This window comes from Corythoichthys intestinalis, chromosome 13, assembly GCF_030265065.1.
Source record: "Corythoichthys intestinalis isolate RoL2023-P3 chromosome 13, ASM3026506v1, whole genome shotgun sequence".
Lineage (NCBI taxonomy): Eukaryota > Metazoa > Chordata > Actinopteri > Syngnathiformes > Syngnathidae > Corythoichthys > Corythoichthys intestinalis.
Window position 1 is genome coordinate 38026316 of NC_080407.1, and position 8659 is coordinate 38034974.

The following is an 8659-nucleotide window of genomic DNA, read 5'->3' on the forward strand; positions in this document are numbered from 1 at the left end:
TAAGAACGATACGGTTCGATACAGAGTGAAAACGATACGATAGTAAACATTTGTTGTGTGTGTTCGTACAGTATTTTAAAAATATAAAAAAGACCATATTTTTTAATAGCAAAATTTACAAAATTTGATACCAATGTTATGTTTTATTTTTTATGAGAAAATAAATAAGGCTTACTATATTTTGTTGGATGGGACTGATAATACAATAAAACTCCAGTCACAGACAACAATAAAGTGCAGTAATTCAATTACTGTATTTCCTGGTGTTTTTAACACAAGAGGTAAGTAATTTAAGTGCAAACTTTCAATGTAAACATCTTACAAACAAAAAATATTAATTATATGCAGCAGCTCTTGAAAAAAAAATTAAACCTGCTAGAGTTATCATAAATAAATAATAAATTATGCTTTACGACTAGTATAATTGGGGGAATAAAAACATAGCATTTTAGACAGGTCAATAATCATTACTTTAACCTAATACACAGCAAAGTCATTCACTTATGCCCGTGCTTCCTCATTTTTTATTGCTCATCACTGTCCATATCTTTTTTGAAGGGCAAATTTTTCTTAAGGAAGATCAACTAATCCACATGTTCATATTTAAGCAGACTGCGTTTCGTGGAAACAATATGCCGCCCTTTCCAGCATTGTAGTGGGTTATTTTTCAGGGTTAAAACTCACGATTTCTGTACCACTTCACACAAGCTCTGTCCCATGCGAACAGATCTGGCTGCTTTCATCACTTAAAAGTCCGACTTTTGTTTTCCTGGGTGCGTTGAAAATCAATCACAGCACGTCGCTGCCGTCGGTGATCACACTGTCCATTGTTTTAGCATGTTGCTTCGTTGCCACTACTAGTTTCGTTTTCGTTTTGGGCTGTGAAGAAAACGCGACGCTGCGTGCGTTACAGTGGTTTCGTTAGCTCTCGCGTTGTTATGACACGCCCGTGATGATCAGGTAATGACGGCGACTAGTAGCGGTTCTGCCGAAATGCATGGGAAGTAACTTGTGGCAACCACGACTGTGAGTAGTGCTTATCCATATTATATCATGCGTGCGGTCTCGATCTATGTGTGCGCTGTGTGGCGAATGACGCGCACTTGTGTCATTCACTGAAAGACACAAGCGTAGCATGTGAAGTAAAAGCTAAATTATCATATTAAGCAATGCATTGAACTAGGCATTAGAAGCCGATTCTTGTGCTCGCGATAGCCGAATTCTATCTCTACTATCGGTTCACTGAATATTTAATGGCTAATTACTGTGGAATGGTAACTTTACAATCGATACATCTGTATCTCTCACCTGGAAAACCGGATATCCGGTCGTATCGGTTTATCGTTCTCAAGCTTATAAAAAACGCGGATTTGGATTAGTATTGCTATCTTTTTTGTTGACTATTCTTCGTGGGAGTTTTCCCCAAATAATACTAAATAATGAAAGCACTATGGCAAGCTACAGTGACGACAGTGACTCTGATGTGGACCTTTTCAGGGAATGCATGTTTGCGTACTGCTGAGCTCCCGAGTGAAGAGTGGTCAAGGTGGAAATATTATTTTTTGTGAATAAATGTGAATAAGTGGAAGCTTCTCCCCTTTCTGGTACTTTTATACACTTATCCTAGCTACCACGCATTACAATGTACAAGACCTGGATTACACAAGGTGTGCTCTTTGGCCTGTACAGTATGTAAAGCACACGACAGCTGTGGATGCTAACAATCTACATAATTATATTGGGAAAATGTTTGAAAATGCAATATGCTTACCTTGAATATCTGCAAAAAAAAAAAACGGAGTTCCCGAATCCCAACAGCATGCACTCTCGCTCCCAACCGGAGTTCCCAACTTCCCAACAGGACTCCCTCGCATCAACAGTTTTGCCCAACTTTTGTCTTATCAGGTATTTGCTGCACGCATTTTTCCCTGAAGCTCGTCTTGTGAACCACCGACAGTGCTGTCCTGCTTTTCACTTTTCAGATCGTGTTCAAATAGGAAGGGTAGAACTGACGACATGTTGGGAAAGCTAACGAGTGACAAGCTGGAATTTCGGCATTCGGGGCCAGTGACGTCACGCACTGCGACGTAACAAGAATGGCGACCTATCACTTAAAATAATTTTACCAACTTTATTAAAACAAAAACATTAAGAGGGGTTTTAATATCAAGTTATTATAACTCATACTAACATTTATGTTTTAAGATTTACTTGTCTTAAAAATAGAGGATCCCTTTAATTTTTTTTTTTTTTTGTGTGGATTTTATCAGTTTCGGCAATGAGACAATGTGCGTTACTACTAGTGTTGCACCGATACCATTTTTTGGCGCCAATACCGATACCTGGCTGTGCAGTATCGGCCGATACAATACCGATACCACCCCATTTGTATATATATTAGGGCTGTCAAAATTATCGCGTTAACGGGCGTTAATTAATTTTTTAAATTAATCACGTTAAAATATTTGACGCAATTAACGCAGATGCCCCGCTCATAGAGTTTTAAATGACAGAAAACATTGAAACGCTCACTTGTTGTGTTTTATGGAGTTTTGCCGCCCTCTGCTGGCGCTTGGGTGCGACTGATTTTATAGGCATCCATGAGCATTGCGTAAGTAATTATTGACATCAACAATGGCGGGCTACTAATTTATTTTTTGATTGAAAATTTTACAAATTTTATTAAAACGAAAACATTAAGAGGGGTTTTAATATAAAATTTCTCTAACTTGTACGTTTTTCTATTAAGAACTACAAGTCTTTCTATCCATGGATCGCTTTAACAGAATGTTAATAATGATAATGCCATCTTGTTGATTTATTGTTATAATAAACAAATAGTCCTTATGTACCGTATGTTGAATGTATATATCCATCTTGTGTCTTATCTTTCCATTCCAACAATAATTTACAGAAAAATATGGCATATTTTATAGATGGTTTGAATTGCGATTAATTACGATTAATTAATTTTTAAGCTGTAATTAACTCGATTAAAAAATTTTAATCGTTTGACAGCCCTAATATATATATATATATATATATATATATATATATATATATATATATATATATATATATATATACACACATACAGTATATATAGACTTTTTTTGGATAAATGTAAAAATCTTGTGAAAATGTCTTTGAATGTTAAAGAAAAAATATTGAAAAATAATTAACATGAAATACCTGATTGAGAATGGGTCATGTGACCCCTGTGTGTTTAACACACCTGTGTGTGTTAAATACATAAAGAAGCCATGGGCGAAATGCCTGGTTTGCTCTGAATAAAACCACAGCAACACAGTTCAGAGTGCAGTAGTTTATGTTGATGTTCTGACTTGAGATGTTCCTGCGGCCGACCAGCACCTGATTCCTAAAACTGGTTGTGCAGAGGGAATTCTGTTCACTTATGTTTGATAATTGTATTTCAATGATATTTGATCATTGCAAAAAACGGAGTGTTACCTAAAAATTCATCGTCAGTCAGGCTCCTTTAAAAAGTCTGCCTCTGAAATTTATTTCATTTGCATTTAATATGTACAGTGCCTTGCAAAAGTATTGGGCCCCCTTGAATCTTGCAACCTTTCGCCACATTTCAGGCTTCAAACATAAAGATATGAAATTTAATTTTTTTGTCAAGAATCAACAACAAGTGGGACACAATCGTGAAGTGGAACAACATTTATTGGATAATTTAAACTTTTTTAACAAATTAAAAAACTGAAAAGTGGGGCGTGCAATATTATTCGGCCCCTTTACTTTCAGTGCAGCAAACTCACTCCAGAAGTTCAGTGAGGATCTCTGAATGATCCAATGTTGTCCTAAATGACCGATGATGATAAATAGAATCCACCTGTGTGTAATCAAGTCTCTGTATAAATGCACCTGCTCTGTGATAGTCTCAGGGTTCTGTTTAAAGTGCAGAGAGCATTATGAAAACCAAGGGACACACCAGGCAGGTCCGAGATATTGTTGTGGAGAAGTTTAAAGCCGGATTTGGATACAAAAAGATTTCCCAAGCTTTAAACATCTCAAGGAGCACTGTGCAAGCCATCATATTGAAATGGAAGGAGCATCAGACCACTGCAAATCTACCAAGACTCGGCCGTTCTTCCAAACTTTCTTCTCAAACAAGGAGAAAACTGATCAGAGATGCAGCCAAGAGGCCCATGATCACTCTGGATGAGCTGCAGAGATCTACAGCTGAGGTGGGAGAGTCTGTCCATAGGACAACAATCAGTCGTACACTGCACAAATCTGGCCTTTATGGAAGAGTGGCAAGAAGAAAGCCATTTCTCAAAGAGATCCATAAAAAGTCTCGTTTAAAGTTTGCCACAAGCCACCTGGGAGACACACCAAACATGTGGAAGAAGGTGCTCTGGTCAGATGAAACCAAAATTGAACTTTTTGGCCACAATGCAAAACGATATGTTTGGCGTAAAAGCAACACAGCTCATCACCCTGAACACACCATCCCCACTGTCAAACATGGTGGTGGCAGCATCATGGTTTGGGCCTGCTTTTCTTCAGCAGGGACAGGGAAGATGGTTAAAATTGACGGGAAGATGGATGCAGCCAAATACAGGAACATTCTGGAAGAAAACCTGTTGGTATCTGCACAAGACCTGAGACTGGGACAGAGATTTATCTTCCAACAGGACAATGATCCAAAACATAAAGCCAAATCTACAATGGAATGGTTCAAAAATAAACGTATCCAGGTGTTAGAATGGCCAAGTCAAAGTCCAGACCTGAATCCAATCGAAAATCTGTGGAAAGAGCTGAAGACTGCTGTTCACAAACACTCTCCATCCAACCTCACTGAGCTCGAGCTGTTTTGCAAGGAAGAATGGGCAAGAATGTCAGTCTCTCGATGTGCAAAACTGATAGAAACATACCCCAAGCGACTTGCAGCTGTAATTGGAGCAAAAGGTGGCGCTACAAAGTATTAACGCAAGGGGGCCGAATAATATTGCACGCCCCACTTTTCAGTTTTTTATTTGTTAAAAAAGTTTAAATTATCCAATAAATTTTGTTCCACTTCACGATTGTGTCCCACTTGTTGTTGATTCTTGACAAAAAATTAAAATTTTATATCTTTATGTTTGAAGCCTGAAATGAGGCGAAAGGTTCAAGGGGGCCGAATACTTTTGCAAGGCACTGTAATTGTTATGCATTCTTTTCTTGTTCTACATCTATGTTGTTTCAGATCAGGATTAAAGGTCTTACACAATGACAAATCCAGCTGTTCTACGGGTCATCTTTGGTGATGCATCTGACTCAAGAAAATTGCACCTGTGCTCTGGTATTCCAGAAACGGTGGACGAACTGCATCATCTCGTAAAGACATGCTTTCAATTGAATGAGGACTTCCGTTTGCAGTACATGGATTCTGACTTTAATGTGTTCATGAATCTAACTTCAGTGTCTGAAATCCAAAATAAGAGCACACTCAAAAAGTAATAGACATGTCTCTCTCGCCACCTGTGGAACACTACATCACTTTGTACCCAGTTGAACCGTCTGATGAGGCTCCGAATACCACAACCCCGAATTCTGAAACCTTTTCTTCATCACTGGCCTCATCAAGCAGCAATGATACGCTGTGCACATCGACCTCACATTCATCCCCAGAATTTCATCTCTCAGGATTGTCCTCCTGACCCCAAGTTTTTGTGGTCCCTAAATTCACCTATGAAGCTGAATTTGAGCTACAGCAAAAGAATAATGAGTTTGAGACAAATGGAACATACTTCAACCCTGAGCCAAAGCTAAAAGGGGTCATCCTTGATGGCCTAGCGCAAGAGATGATAAAGTACACCAAATACGCAAAAGACTATCAGTGTGAAGAGGTAGCAGCAGCTTTGACAAGGGCCCATCCTTGTTTGGGGCAGCTAGGAACCAAGACAGGATTTTCGGGATGGAAGCAGTCACTTAAATATAAAATGCAAAATTATCGAACAAAGCTTGGAAGACTCGGTCATCCTGAAATCTGTGTAAACTCCTTGAAACACAAAGGAGAAGGCCAAGGCAAAGCTGCAGCTAATATCAAGAAGCCTAGAAAAGGCTGAAGTCAACTACATACCTCTGCACCCAAAAGGTGAAACTGCGGAGAGCTTGGAGAACGAGAGAATGAATTTATTGTCAGAACTGAAAAAGAGGGACAATGAAGTTGTAATAAAAGCAAAAATTGAGAAAACCTTCTCTCACAGACGTCTCGAGGTTGTGGAGCAGAGGCCTATGATAGCAGACTTCAAAAATAGATGGCCTGCCCTGTTTGGGCAGTGTGAAGTAAGTATATGTTTTTGTGTTAAGTTTTATTTTTGTCCATGGTGATTAATTGCTGCAATTTGTATTGCAATAACCCTGCATCCCTTTATGGCAGTACAGGTAACATGTCTGTACATTGTTGAAAAATTTTCAGGTGAATGCAGAGTTCTTGCGTATCACCACCAAGCCACTGCAGTCAAAGTTCCTGTCACAGATGGACCACTTCATGGACAAGCTGATTCAGATCTTTCAGAAAAAAGGAGGTGTTAAAGGGCAAAAGATCAAGCGCATCCTGGCAATGACAGACTCGGTTCGTATAAATGCGTCAAACAAACTTTCACTGAATTGTGCCGATTAAGTTTTTTCTTGTTTGTAGCTGCTCATTTAAAGAAATATTTTACAGCTGGAAATATTGTGTTTTCATAACACTAGAAAATAGGTGCTACATGAACAAAGAAAATGGGCTGTGGCATTTGCTTTTGTCTAAAAGGGAAGAGGGAAAATCTGCTGATAAGAATGCACTTCAGTGTACCATCCAAAAAACACCTCTTGCAAATTGAGTGGTGTTTGGTTGACACAAAAATGGAAATAGAAATGCATCTGTCCTAGAACCAAAACCAAATGGTGGGCAGTTTGTCCTTGTAGATCTGCAACTCGCCTGATAATGCTAGCAGTCTGGTTTAAAGTTAACTATTCCTTTAATCTCAGTAAGAGGGAGGCTTGAAGTAAGGAGGTGAATGCTTGAAAACCTACCTAGTGCAGCTATAATTTTCACAATTGAATGTCTTTCTTTTACAATTTGATTATACAATTATTCTTTTCACACGACAGCCCAAAAACCCATTGATCTTAAGACTGCTCTAATCCCTGCCCCATCATTACAACAATGTGTTTTTATTTGTCACCGATGTTTAGTGTGATGACATCAACATAAGGAGGGAGTGCATCCTGAGATGCCTTGTCGTCTATGTCAACGAAGACCCGGATGTGTTTTTCAAGGAAGTAAGTTTATCACAGTTCTTTCTCATGTAGTATAATTGTAACGCATACATGTCGCTAATGTAAACATGCAACGCAAAAAAATACTGTCATTCATCTTTTTCTATTTTTACTGTATTTCCTGACTTATGGCACCTCTATTTTACTCGTCAGGAAATTACTGCAATCTAATGACACAAAGTAGTCAAATTAAAAATACTATGAAACAGCCAATGACTTTAAGAAAAAACTGATGTGTGCATCAGAACATTCTGTGAAAGCCTGACACACCACTATCACTAACCATGGCCAGATATCTTAGGTCAAATGTTGAAGGCAACAGCCGTCTTAAAATTGGCACTTGTTTTGACCAGGAAAACTGATGAACTGTTGCTTTAAACTACTCTATGTAACTGTGCATTTATATTTTGTATATGATTCTCTGTTTGTTGTTTAGCATTTTACTTAAATTTGTTTTCTGTGTTCAGTCATCTGCTGCTGAGGATGCAGAGAGAGACATCGCCTCCACAGTCATGGGGATTTACATAGTCAAAAGAGATGGACATAAGAGCCAGAGGATGTGGGGATTGTGATTGAGGGCAATAAAGTCCTCGGAGGTGTTGGCAGTGTCATTACAGGGTTCATTCTGCTGTTTGGGCTCATTTATGCCCTTGACCTAGCCTTTCCTGAAAAGCTGAAGTACACCTTTGAATTCATCCAAAAAATTATAATGGACATGGATGGACACAAGCTAAATGCAAAAATACAGCAGCTGAAAATCAAGCTGTTTTCATAATTGACAGACACTGTGTTTAAACCTTCAGTGACACCGTTGATGATGTTCTAAAAAATGTTAATGTTTTCAGGTTCTGTATTATTGTTCTGCATGTGTGTTGTACATGTAAATTTAATATGCGTTTGCAGGCGTTAAATATTGCACTTCATGGTAAGGTTTCATGTTTAATTGGAGCTAGTTATACCATGCCTTAGCCTTTTCAAATATTGTACTTATATTATTGTTCTACGTGTGTTGTACATGTAAATTTAATATGTGTTTCCAGGCGTTACTTATTGCACTTTATGGTAAGGTTTCATGTTTAATTGGAGCTTGTTATACCATGCCTTAGCCTTTTCAAATATTGTACTTGTATTATTGTTCTACGTGTGCTGTACATATAAATTTGTGTTTGCAGGCGTTACTTATTGCACTTTATGGTAATGTTTAATTGGAGCGGGTTATACCATGCCTTTGCCTTTTCAAATATTGTACTTGTATTATTGTTGTACTAGTACTTGTGCTACTTTGTTTGAACCACTTTTGAAGTCAGATTACATTTCTAAATGTGATAGGTCATGCACTGTCTTCATCATAGAGGAAAAAACAAGAGAATGTTTTTCATCATTA